Source organism: Barbus barbus (genome assembly GCF_936440315.1).
Source record: "Barbus barbus genome assembly, chromosome: 37".
NCBI lineage: Eukaryota > Metazoa > Chordata > Actinopteri > Cypriniformes > Cyprinidae > Barbus > Barbus barbus.
This window is the reverse complement of record NC_136715.1, coordinates 19053344-19067050: the sequence shown is the minus strand read 5'-3', so window position 1 is coordinate 19067050 and position 13707 is coordinate 19053344.

The window sequence follows — 13707 nt, the reverse complement described above, 5'->3', positions numbered from 1 at the left end:
CGAAATCAAATTGATGATAATCACTAGAAATTAAGTGTCCCCAACTGAGCAAGCCAGAGGCGACAGTGGCTAGGAACCAAAACTCCCTCTGTGACAGAATGGAGAAAAAAACCTTGGGAGAAACCAGGCTCAGATGGGGGGCCAGTTCTGCTCTGGCCAGGATATTGTTGTTTATTTATTCTTTACTTATTGTTTTAATTAAAATTATAAATGTATAAATGTATTATATTTATATTTTATATTGTTGCAATTTCTAACAATAATAGTATTATGTAGTTAGGTATTTTATTATATTTAGGTAGTTATATTGTGTTAGGTAGATTGTTCCAGAGTTTGGGTGCTTAATAGGAAAAGGATCTGCCGGCCGCAGTCGATTTTGATATTCTAGGTATGAGAAAACGTCCAGAGTTTTGAGAACGCAGCAGACGTGGAGGACTATAATGTCATACGCTCAGGTACTGAGGAGCTAAGCCGTTCAGGGCTTTATAAGTAGTTAACAAGATTTTAAAATTTATACGATGTTTGATAGGGAGCCAGTGCAGTGTTGACAGAACCGGGCTAATATGGTCATACTTCCTGGTTCCTGACCATCAACGGTGCGACTGTGGAGAGAGTGAGAAGCACCAAGTTCCTGGGTGTGCACATCACAGAGGACCTCTCCTGGACTAACAACACTGTAGCACTGGCCAAGAAAGCACAGCAGCGTCTCTACTTCCTCCGCAAATTGAGGAGAGCCAGAGCCCCGACCCCCATCATGTGCACCTTCTACAGAGGCACCATCGAGAGCATCCTGACTAGCTGCATCCCTGTGTGGTATGGAGCTTGCAACGCATCCTGCCGCAAGTCACTTCAACGCATAGTGAGAGCAGCTGAGAAGATCGTTGGTGTCTCTCTCCCCTCCCTCCAGGACATTTACAGCACCCGTCTCACCCGCAAAGCCCTCCGCATTGCAGGTGATCCCACCCACCCGACACACAGCTTCTTCAGTCTGCTGCCATCAGGGAGGAGACTGCGGAGTCTCCAGGCGAGGACCAGCATTCTGCCATGTGCCTTATGCCACTTTATTTATCTCCTTTTTTATTTTTCTACAATGTCCTCAGACTGATAAGCTCCTCTTGCACTATATATATTCACTCTATACATATACACATATATCTGCACAGTTTTTATTTAACTGGTTTGCACTCTATCTGCCATGTGCCTTATGCCACTTTATCTATCTCTTTCTTTATTTTTCTACAAATGTCCTCATTTGTATATCTGTATAGTTGTATGTGCATATGTTTAAACTGTATTTATCCGTATTTAAACGTCTACTGTCAGTGACTTAAATGTTAACTGTATGCACCAAGGGTCTGTGAGTAACGCAATTTCAATTCTCTGTATGTATGTGCCGTACATGTGGAAGAATTGACAATAAAGCAGACTTGACTTGACTTGATTTGAACCATGCTACGGCACTTCCACTAATGCCAACAAAGTATTCTAGTCTATTCAAAAGAATGTTGTGGTTGATAGTGTTGAACGCAGCGCTAAGATCCAGTAGCACTAATAAAGAGATACACCAAAGATCAGATGATAGAAGAAGGTCATTTGTAACTCTAATGAGAGCAGTCTCAGTACTATGATACGGTCTAAATCCTGACTGGAATTCCTCACAGATTCCATTTTTCTCTAAGAAGGAATATAATTGTGAGGATACTACCTTTTCTAGTATCTTTGACAGAAAAGGTAGATTTGAGATCGGTCTGTAATTAACTAGATCTTTGAGGTCAAGCCATGTTTTTTTAATGAGAGGCTTAATTACAGCCAATTTGAAGGTTTTGGGGACATATCCTAATGACAATGATGAATTAATAATAGCCAAAAGAGGATCTATGACTTCTGGAAGCAGCTCTTTTAGTAGTTTAGATGGAATAGGGTCTAACATACATGTTGTTGGTTTAGATGATTTAACAAGTTTATACAATTCTTCCTCTCTTATAGTAGAGAATGAGTGGAATTGTTACTCAGGGGATCTATAGTGCACAAACTCTTCAGCAGCTGGAAACCTATATCAGGCAAGAATGGGACCAAATTCCAACACCAAAACTCCAGAAACTCATAACCTCAATGTCCAGGCACCTTCAAACTGTTTTCAAAAGAAGAGGAGATGCTACACCATGGTAAACATGCCTCCGTCCCAACTATTTTGAGACCTGTATCAGCCATCAAATTTGAAATGAGCTCATTTTGTGCATAAAATTGTAAAATTTCTCAGTTTAAACATTTAAACAACACAAGGCTACTTTGGCCCAGTCCCAAATGGCATACTTCATGTGCACTTTCAGTCTTGAGGACTTACAGTGGCCACTGCGTGCGTGTGTCTGTTAAGTCCAAGAGACTAGTAGGGATCCTCAAATCTGGCCCACTCTAACCCTAATCAAACACACCTGAGCATGCTAATCAGAGTCTTCAAGATCATTAGAAAATCACAGGTAGGTGAGTTTGATCAGGGTTGGAACTAAACTCTGCAGCAGACTGGCCCTCCAGGGAAATATTTGAGGAACCCTGCTGTAGGGTGTCCCATTCGTCATTTTAGCATTCAGAAGGGTGTTCGCGAGCGCTTCTGATACGCACTTCTGCTGAGCCTGCAAGCCTGTGAGCTATGCAGTCGACTTCTACCCAGCAGTCAAAGCGACAATACGTCATGAAAGTGCGGACTCCTAGGAAGACCATGAGGGTTTAGGGTGTCATTTTAGACAGGGTCTTTCACTTTGAAAAGATGTGCTAGCTGAGATGAGTTTCGTCAAAGATCACAACAACAACAACCTTTGTCAGGCATTGTCATCTGAGGAGATTACAAAAATTAAACGAGTGTTTTTTTCAACTCTAAAACATGAAATGTGGAGTTATCTGCTTTTGCCAAAAAACGACTCTTGGAGTTATCTGTTTTTGCTATAAAACAAACTTTTAATATGTAAAAAAAAAAGTAAAAAAAAAATTATATATATATTATATATATGCACTTTCAATGAACTTTAATTTTGTAAATTACCTGTGTTTGTTATTATTACTTAATCAAAACAACCCAACTGCAGTTTGATTGATATTACTTGGAATGTGCAATTAAAAAAAACATGATTTCTGAAAAGAAAAAAAAAAGGTAGTTATCGGTTTTTACAAATGAACTCTTCATATATACACATTTGTGTGTGTGTGTGTGTTATATATATATATATATATATATATATATATATATATATATATATATATATATATATATATATATATATACACACACACACACACACACACGCGCGCGTTCATTTTTAATGCTATGTCCCTAGCTGTTTTTTTTAAAGTTTTAATTTTTAGCACATAAAATTAAGATTAAAGATTAAATTATTATTATAATCACCAGATAGCTAGGAGCCTTATGTAGTCTTTTGTAGAACAGATAAGATAAGATAAGATTTGGTTAGCATGATTCAGTTTGCCCCTGCTACTGCCACTGAGGTTAACGGGAATGCTAACGCTAACATCAAATTTCCATTTCCTTCTTGAGCTAACTGCTTTGTTAACAGAAAAGTTAAACAGCGTTAAATTTTGAGTAGCTTATATCTTAACATACTACATTTTCAAAGTTGATTCATTGTGATTTGACTGTACTGTTTATCTTGTTTTAAGTCTTACTTAGTTGAACAAATTAGACTGAGCTAAATCTAATTGTTCTGAACAGAATGAAGTTGATAAACAGACAAAAGACGACAAAAAATGCTTCCACTCACAGCCGACTGATAATGAGCAACTACCTGAGTCGACTGGTGCCGTCATTAGGAGCCTGCCCGGGGAGCTGCCTCTGGACGTCTAATTACACACACAGGATTGTGGTGTCACTCTTAAACTCTGCTGTCATCGGACACAGATGGGGTTTGATACCTTTAATTAGTGCGCGCTGCTCCCTACACAGCTCTCGGGTGCTAATCAGAGACAACAGCGTGCAGTACATCAACATATGACCCCACTGCGGTCACACTGCGCCCCCGCCGGGCCTCGTATGGCAGTGGAGACACAGGGGAATAATCTATTAAATACTCGACAGGAAATCGAAAGAGATGAGAGGAGAGATGATGGCTTGAACTGTGACCAGAAGAGCATGAAGGGAAAATGGAGGCCCACAGCTCTCTCTCTAGAATGAAGAGATTAGAGATCTTAAAAACCAGTAGGAGATGAGTGAGATGTTGGAATGGGTGAGAAGTGCGAGGCATCACTCACAAGTGTGTGTGTGTGTGTGTGTGTGTGTGTGTGTGTGAGTACATACTGCGCAAGTGTGAGTGTGAGGGCACACAGACGAAAGGCCACACTGCCGGTGTGACCAGCAGAATTACTCAACATTTATTTGGCACCACTGTGCATGTTGGAATGAGGAAAAAGGCAGTGTGTGTTTAATAATGAGAGGATATTAAAGGGATAGTTCATCCCAAAATGAAAATTGTCATTTATTCACCCTCGTGTTGTTTAAAACCTGCATGAGTTTCTTTCTTCTATGAAACATAATCACTTTTTGAAAAATATAACTCATGTTGTCAAAAAAGTCAAGAACAACTCTGAAAAAACACACACACACACACACACACATTAAAGAATGTATTTTGTTTTCTTTAATATCTTCTTTTGTTCCAAAGAAAAATAAATAATAATAATTAAGTCACACAGTCTTGGAACAACATGATAGAATTTTCATAGAAACTATGGCAACCAACAAAAGATTATTAATACTCTTAACTCAATTGAGCCTCTTAATACAAAAAGACTAAGAGTCACATGAAAACAAGAAACAAACAGGGGCTTGACTAAGGTTTGTGTCTTTTTGTCTGATTATGGCATTTCAGAATAATCCAAAATATAATTACATTTGATGGTTGGAGCTTTTCAGTCATCTGATTTTCTCTCGTTTTATAAAGCATGGCATCTACTAATAATGCAGACCCATAGGGTGCCGGAGGATTGAGTCTGAAAGCTTAAATAACTTAAAATAAGGTCAGTGGTTAACACAAGCTCAAGGTATTTTCATGTTAAATTTCGCTGCGACCAGCAAAAGTTTATGATTATGCTAAACGTAGTGTAGGATATCAGAGACCAAATCAGACAAATTTAAGATTCGATGAGAACATCGAAACCCGAGGAGCCGAAATTCCACAGAGGCCCAAGAAAACAGGACAACGTCATAAATCTGTCCAGATCCTAGCACCAGCCCATCTGAAGAAAGCCTAACCAGCCTCTTTCACAAAACAGCTTGCAACATTAAAACAAAATAATACTTATTGATAATTCCAACCAGGAAGCAGATCATCAAATTTGGGGGCAAGTAATCAAGACTGATGGTCAAAGAGATGGCCATCACATGTGTTCCACGCTGGAAATCACGAGCTTCCTTAGACTGATTTTTCCCCCACATAGAAGACAGACCAGACTGTCATCCTTTGTTCACAGAACATGCCTCTATGTCCTACACAGAACCTCACAGAGACTGTCGTTTCCATATGCACCTAAAATCATTTTAAAAGACTTCATTTTAATAATTTCTATGCATAACTCCATATCATGTAACCCACACAATTAACTATCATGTTTTAATCACATATGGTGTATGCCTTTTAATAACTATTGGACAACTTGAAAGGGTCATATTCGTGTTTGGTATGTATGAGTTTGAAAAATCATGCTTTAAATTTTTCTTCCAATCAATTCTTTGTCAAATGTATCAGTCTTGTTATAGAAATCATATCCAAAACTATATTATACAAGAGCGTTTAAAATTCGGACAATGTGACTGACCACGACATGTTGATTTATTGATTGGGTGGAGAAACAAAGCAACACCCCGAGCCAGGACAGTATGTAATTGGTCAAGACAAACATTGGGAGGTGTCAAAAAGCAGAGTTTACAATCTCAGGACACCATCAAACTCGCTCTTCTCTCTCCGTTTTTTGCTTCAACTTTTGCCACCGCGTTTTGACGCTGCTTTTTAGTGCTCTCTGGGCGTGCTCTAATGAGAAGAAAAACCACCTAGTCTCGTTACATACTTTTACTTTAATTTCCGTTCTTTCCGTTGAGTTTTGTGTGCTAAGCTAAGTTTGCTAACGCCGTGTCTCCGAGTCCGAGCTCGAGTGCCCGTCTAAAACTTCAACCAGTCCACAACTCTACAACTTCATCCAAGAGCCAACGCTCAAGACTTCACTACAAACGACTACTGAACTGTCAGCCGATCAGCAACCTCGGGAAACCCCCTATCTGCAATGAAAAAGACAAAGTTTGTTTATGTTTTTCCAGTTGTCTTGGACTTACACTGACACCTAGTGGGGTGGATGTAGCTATCAGTTTAAATCAAATTTTCTAAACTACGTATTTAAAAGCGCAAAAAGTTTAATGATTGGAAAAATGACCTTTAGAGATCACATGAGTCCTGTGACACCCTGACAAGTTCCCCAGCAACTTTTAAATTGGCCTCTCAAAGTTTCCTCACCTCTTTGAACATAAAAGGTTACGTTTTTATTGTAAACTCTGCATAAAAAGTGCAGCAAGCAATAATCTCGCAGCAAATAAGACTCAGTGGCCTATTTATACCTGTTATGACTCTGAAAAGATCTGCAAAAAAAAACAGCAGCAGATTTTCACACTGCCTTCTCTGAACCCAAATGACTTTTTCATGAGCCTAATAGGAAATTATGGGTTATTATATTCTGCCGCTTGACACCCTGATTATAAAACAGCGCAACACAAAAGAACTGCAGGAGAGTGGGAGAGGAAAAAATGAGCCGGAGAAGAATGTACCACTTTATTTTGAAAAGAATCACATTCTCAAATTCATTACTCTCCCAAGAAGCAATAAACACCTCATTACACTAAAATGAACGGAAAAAATAATTTTCCCGCCTTACATTTGCTCATGACTGAGACCTAATCCTCAGGGCCTCGGGGTAACCTACTCTACTCCCCCAACATCCACCCCCCCAAAAAATCTCATCAGCCCTCATTTGCCTCTAATTCAGCTCTCTGTTCAACTTTAACCATCCATCTGCCCCTCTCAGCCGACAGTGGATGAGACTATAGCGAAATGTATACCATGTTTTACGAGATTTACAGCAACTACATTCATCACCAAGGAAGAAGTCCCGAGAGTTTCTTGAGTGTTCAGCCGTTAAGATAAAGACTGGAAACTAGAAAACAATTCTACGCCGGCCAGCTCTTAAGAGCCTCAATTCTCTCTTTTTAAAACATCACAAAGGTGCCTTTTCCCCATAAAGCATGAAGTAACAACAGTCTGTGAATTCCTGCAAGCCTTATTGGAACAAACCATTACGTTAACACATTAAAACACAAGATATATGGCCATGTTGCTCCAAAAGAAGACTTTTTGGAACAGTTTCTTGAAATTGAAATTCATGAAATTCGCCACATTTACTAACGGTCCAGTGAGAGATGACAAATTCATTGGGTCTCTGATGACTGATGGAGCACTTCTTTTAATATAAGTGTTTTTGTTCTTTAGTTACCAAGGCTTACGGATTTTAAATTTGTGTTTTAGGATTCTTCTGGCACTGTTCTCAACCTCAAAGAAAGGATGTGGGAGACAATTCTGTCAAAGCAATCTGTCACAAACAGAATGAATAATATTTGTCTTTTTATTTTCAAAACCTTTTTTATTATTTATAGTTTTTTTAATGGGCATTTGATAAGCAAGGCTTTTTTGCTTTTATTTTCTTAGGCTTTTTTTCCCTTTAATTATTACTTTTTTCATTAGTAGTTTGGTTTAATAAAGTTGAATCCTTTTGGGGGGGGGGGGGGGGTTTACTGAAATTCTGCTTTGAAATACTGTTCAGCTTGAATCTCAAACTAGGTTCTCTTTTTGAGCTTGACTGGATTAGTTATTAAAAAAAGATCATAAATCAAAGAGTAAACAAAATGAATTACAGCACCTTATTACAACCTGTATATTCAACCACAAACATGGTACTTTAATGTCTCTACTATTGCCAAAGTCCTTTCCAGGAGAGACTGTTCTTTGCAGCTATATTTGCAAAACCTCTGGACATCTGTTTCTGGCATTTGTTCCTGTCTACGTGAATGGAGAAATCCTGAAATCTCAAAAACTGCTTGCCAAATTCACATTCCCTTTCAAATTCACAAGTCAGCAATAAAATCTGACATGAACTGTCTCATAAAAGTTGTTTCTTATGCTCAAATAAATATATATACACTGATTAAAAAAAGTATAGCCTGAATGCACTGTAAGTCGCTTTGGATAAAAGCGTCTACTAAATGCAAATGTAAATGTAAATATATATATACAGTGGGGCAAATAAGTATTTGATACACTGCCGATTTTTCAAGTTTTCCCACATACAAAGAATGGAGAGATCTGTAATTTTCATCGTAGGTACACCTCAACTGTGAGAGACAGAATATATATTAAAAAAAAAAAAATCCAGAAAATCACATTGTATGATTTTTAAATAATTTACTTCCATTTTATTGCATGAAATAAGTATTTGATCACCTACCAACCAGCAAGAGTTCTGGCTCTCACAGACCTGTTAGTTTGTCTTTAAGAAGCCCTCCTATCCTCCACTCATTACCTGTATTAATTGCACCTATTTGAACTTGTTACCTGTATAAAAGACACCTGTTCACACACTCAATCAATCAGACTCCAACTTCTCCACTATGGGCAAGACCAAAGAGCTGTCTAAGGACACTAGAGACAAAATTGTAGACCTACACAAGGCTGGGATGGGCTACAGGACAATAGGTAAACAGCTTGGTGAGAAGGCAACAACTGTTGGCGCAATTATTAGAAAATGGAAGAAATTCAAGTTGACTGTCAATCTCCCTCAGACTGGGGCTCCATGCAAGGGTCTGGCTGCAGACATGCACTTGCACTCTCAGACACTTGCACTTCCGCGGGTGATGTCACTTGCAGTCTTTTTTAATTGTTTTATTTTGTTGTATTTATTGATTATTTTTTGTTTGAATCTCTCAACATTTTACAACAGTGGCCAGGTGGTGAAGACAAGAAAAAAGAAACTAAATTACAATGTCACTTGCAATTGCGACGTCACTTGCGTTGCCAATGGAGACAAAGACCCTATGGTGCTTAAACGATTAAAACTAATTTAATACAATAACGAACAGGGTCCTGCAAGTCATCTGTAGGAGAAAAAGAAAATCCGTGGCTACAGAACAGCAGAATAGGAGTGAGCCAAAATCCCTGCTGCAGTGTGTGCAAACCTGGTCAAGAACTACAGGAAACGTCTGACCTCTGTAATTGTAAACAAAGGTTTCTGTACCAAATATTAAGTTCTATTTTTCTATTGTATCAAATACTAATTTCATGCAATAAAATGGAAATTAATTATTCAAATTATACAATGTGATTCTGTTTTTTTTATATATATTCTGTCTCTCACAGTTGAGGTGTACCTACGATGAAAATTACAGATCTCTCCATTCTTTTTAAGTGGGAAAACTTGAAAAATCGGCAGTGTATCAAATACTTATTAGTGAAGTGACATACGGCCACGTATGGTGACCCATACTCGGAATTCATGCTCTGCATTTAACCCATCCAACGTGCACACACACAGCAGTGAACACACACACCGTGAACACACACCCGGAGCAGTGTGTGTCTGCCCCACTGTAGCTATTCAGGTAGCTCCAGTTATTGCGCATATGCAATCCAAAACTAAGGGAACCAGAGGCTCTAAAGGCATTTGCAGTGACTTTTCTAATTGGTTATTGGCTCTTTTATGTTGAAGGCAGAACATATTCTGCTATATTGCACACTGCTGTTTCTCTAAGAATAATTCATTTGCGGCATCTTGAGACTAGTAAAAAATTGTTCCTAAGGACTGCAGTATTAATTGTATGGATATGGAACATTCATTTTATGATACATAAAACCTTAGACAGTTGACCTGAATTTCTGGAGTCCTAATTTGCATACGACTATGCATAGTTGGATGCCATTTTAGTATAAACATTTCAACAAGAGGTGGTGCACAGCGTGAAATGTTGGACACTTCATGCACCGCCGCAGCTTTTTTTTTTACATCGTGCATACAGTGCGTCCGAAATCGTGTTCCATCCGAGTTGAATTTGAACTTACTACGTGACCATTAAAAAAGTATGTTTGTACTATCTTCTATGTTGTTGCTATCATGTGATGTAACATAGTAACAACATGGCGTCAGTTGTCACTTCACTGCATGCCATTCAAGGCCTCATGGGATAGTAAACAGTCCATCGAATGAACACTTTAAAATCATGGTGGAGGTACTTCATCATCTGGGTACTTCTCGCATACTGTTTTTCGAATACTATGCATTTGGACATACTACTTTTTTGACGTACTGTTTTTTTTTACATACCATATAGCAGGGAAGTGTGCCATTTCTGATGCAGTGATAGTGTATTGCGTATAGTAAGTATCGATATAATATTAATGAATAATATAAGATGAAAAGACAAAGGGAACAATTCCCACTATACTGTCTCACCTTTGCTGGCACATGATACCAAACACTTCACAGCTTTTGTTCCAGCATCCATGAGAACCAGCAGCAGTTCAATAGAGCCACAGAATAAAAGCAAATCTTCCATCACCTGCTTGAATTGTACTGTTGAGTGTAGTTCTGCTTTCTCTGAAGTGTCCGTCAACCTTATATTGAACATGGTCCAATAGATGTGTGTGCAGAGTGAACGAGTGTGTGTGTGCGCGCATGTGCATTTGAGGGGTGTTTAGTGAAGGATTATGCAAATTAAATTTGGGAGAAAAAAAATTCCTGTCCAAAAATGACTCGGGCGTAACGCTTGCTCAGGCGGGGTGCTTGACTAGCGTGTGTGACCGAGCCGCCAATGCCCACACTTTCCCACAATCCAGCTTTGTTCACTGGGTCGTCACCGTGAGGGTCTGTAGAGAGGAGGAAGAGCAAGAAAGAAAAGAAAAGGAACAAAGCACGGTAGATAACTTTGGAAAGATACTGGTCCATCTTTCCATCTCATTCTATCAGATTTACTACCGCATAAAATACACCCTTTGGGAAAACGGAGCTCAACCGCTCAACTCAAATGTATACGATAGAGAACAGTGTCATGATTTCCTTTCCGTCTAAAGTTTCTGGTGAAGCTACAATCCAACAATCACAGGCAATTATTAAAGGTCAATCGGTCAATTAACTAACTGCTCAGAGGGGAAAAAGAGTAGTTCCCCACAGCCCAGAACATGGTCTGATTACATTCGGAGTAGCATACTAACATACTATTTGCATTATTTCTGTATATACTGTAAATAATTATTTTGACTATTTGTAATATATAGCATTAGATTATTATTTTTTTGCATATAAATGGATTGGGTTATGTTGCAGTATACACGCTGTGCACAGTATACACATTTTCTGTATGTATATAATACTGCAAAACCTATTACATTTGTCAAAATGTGTGGCTTACAGCAGTGCACACTACACTAAGTACTGTGTATCCAACAATGCAATGCACATGACCTTCCATGATTTGTATTCTCTTTTCATGTGATTTATGAAATAAATTATAATTTAGCCTTTTTTATAAGATGATAACTGGACACATACAACATGGCAAGATCAACAAAAGTAGTACTAGTGTTTTACATTTTTACTGTGGAAAAATGTGTACTTTATAGAGAATAGTAAGAAGCTTAGAATGTATACTGCTGAACTACTAAAGGTTTAGGCTATTATCAACATTATTAACAAACAGTCTTATTTTTATCTTTATTATTTCTCTTTTAATAAATGAAACCTTCATGCTACCTTCTTTTTTATAGATATATGTGCGTGTGTGTGTGTGCGTGTGTGTGCGTGTGTGTGTGCGTGTGTGTGTGTGAGACAAATATATGGATATAAGGGTTCTTAAAAGCTTCTGAAATACAAAATTAATTACATTTGTGCATTCACTACAATACATTAATAAATGAATCAATACTTCTATAAAAGTATGACAATATTTCTAGATCAGATTATATCCCAGCAGTTTCTCTTACTGCCTATTCAGGCTACATTACCAAAACAAACTTTTTTTTATAATTTTTAACAATGATTAATTTTTTTTATCATTTAATTTGTTTACCTGCCCAGGGACAGCAGATGTAAATGAGCTATTAGCTAACTCTGGTGCAATTACTTTTAATTGTGCATTGTCCCTGTAAAAATAAACAATAAAGTAAAAAGTAAGTAACACAAAATTAATATTCATTAATAATTTTTTTTTTTATCATATATTTTGGGAAATTGGGCTGAAAAAGCATGTTTTTCCTTACTAGGAGCTTTTGCATCAGTTTTTGTCATGCAGAAAATCACATGAGATTGAAATTGTACTTTGTGAAATTGGTGGTATTTATTATAGATTTAAGTAGATGCTGTCCCAAAGCTGAGAAAGGACACAAAATAGCAGGAAGAAAGATGAGTAGTAACTTTGAACTGTCTCTTTGGTCAACAGGGAAATCACCATGAACGCACCAAACCCACCAGCAGAAACATCCTCAGCATCTCTCTGACCCACGGGTGAGACTGACGGACGCCAATGCGCTCTTTAACTGATGTCAGTCAGCAGAAGAACACAATGCAAAAACTACAGATTTAAGCTGAAAATTGCGTGAAACTTCCAGGAGGAATATTTTATGCTTGCTGTGCAGACAATGGACAAATGGCCGAGGAAAGCCAGAGCGACTCAGTGGGGAACCAGGAAAATCTCCACACCAGTCTCCGGATTTCAGACAAAGAGGCACAAAAGGTAATTTTTTATCTGCCGAGCAGCATCTAAAAGGTGTCAAGCAGGAGCTGCTTTTCACGGCTGAGAGCGCAGATGGAGTGCTGAATCAAACTGGGATGATCATCAACAACACACCACTGCTCTTCTGCCTTTCAAACAGTCCGAGCGTAGCTTTTCACCAAGTTGGATTTTCTTTTCTTTTCTTTTTTTGCCTGAATTAATCTCTTCTAGCATGCTTCTTAAAAGTGGGATTCTGTACAGAGCTTAGCCATTGCACTTCTAGTATTTCTTCCTTTTTTCTGCATTTTTCTAAATTCCTGCTGTGGCGATCAATAGCGTTTGTCATTTGTTGGCTTGTCTCGCCACATTTTCAGGAGGTTGGTAAATTGGTCTTGACTAGAGTCAACCGGAATCATCAAAAGCGAATCCCATCAGAGGACAATGAACTGTTCCAGCAAGAGAAATCTTTTGCTGCTTAATATTGTAAAACATTTCAAGACAGGCAAATAAACAACGAATGTTAAATGAAATATACTTACTTACCCCCCCCCCCCCCCCCCCCCCCCCCCCCCCCAAAAAAATTGATGAGCACAATTTTCTGTTCATGTGTTGACAATTTTCGTGCTGAAAAAGGACGCCTAGACAGAGTATATCAATTGGTTAATCTCTTTAAAAAAAGGAATACTCATAATACTATTTAAAAATGTGGCAGCAACGACCTGCTAGTTGGTTGCTTGTGGCATTAGGAGGCAGGACATTCTAATTTAGGGAGCATCTGATTGGTCAGAAATCTGTGTAATGCAGGATGAGCCATCAATGTGTTTTGCTTTGTTTTCCCAAAGGAGACGATTGTAAATTCTAAAAGTAATAATGACAGCTAATGGCTGAAAAATATTGTTTCTTTCTCC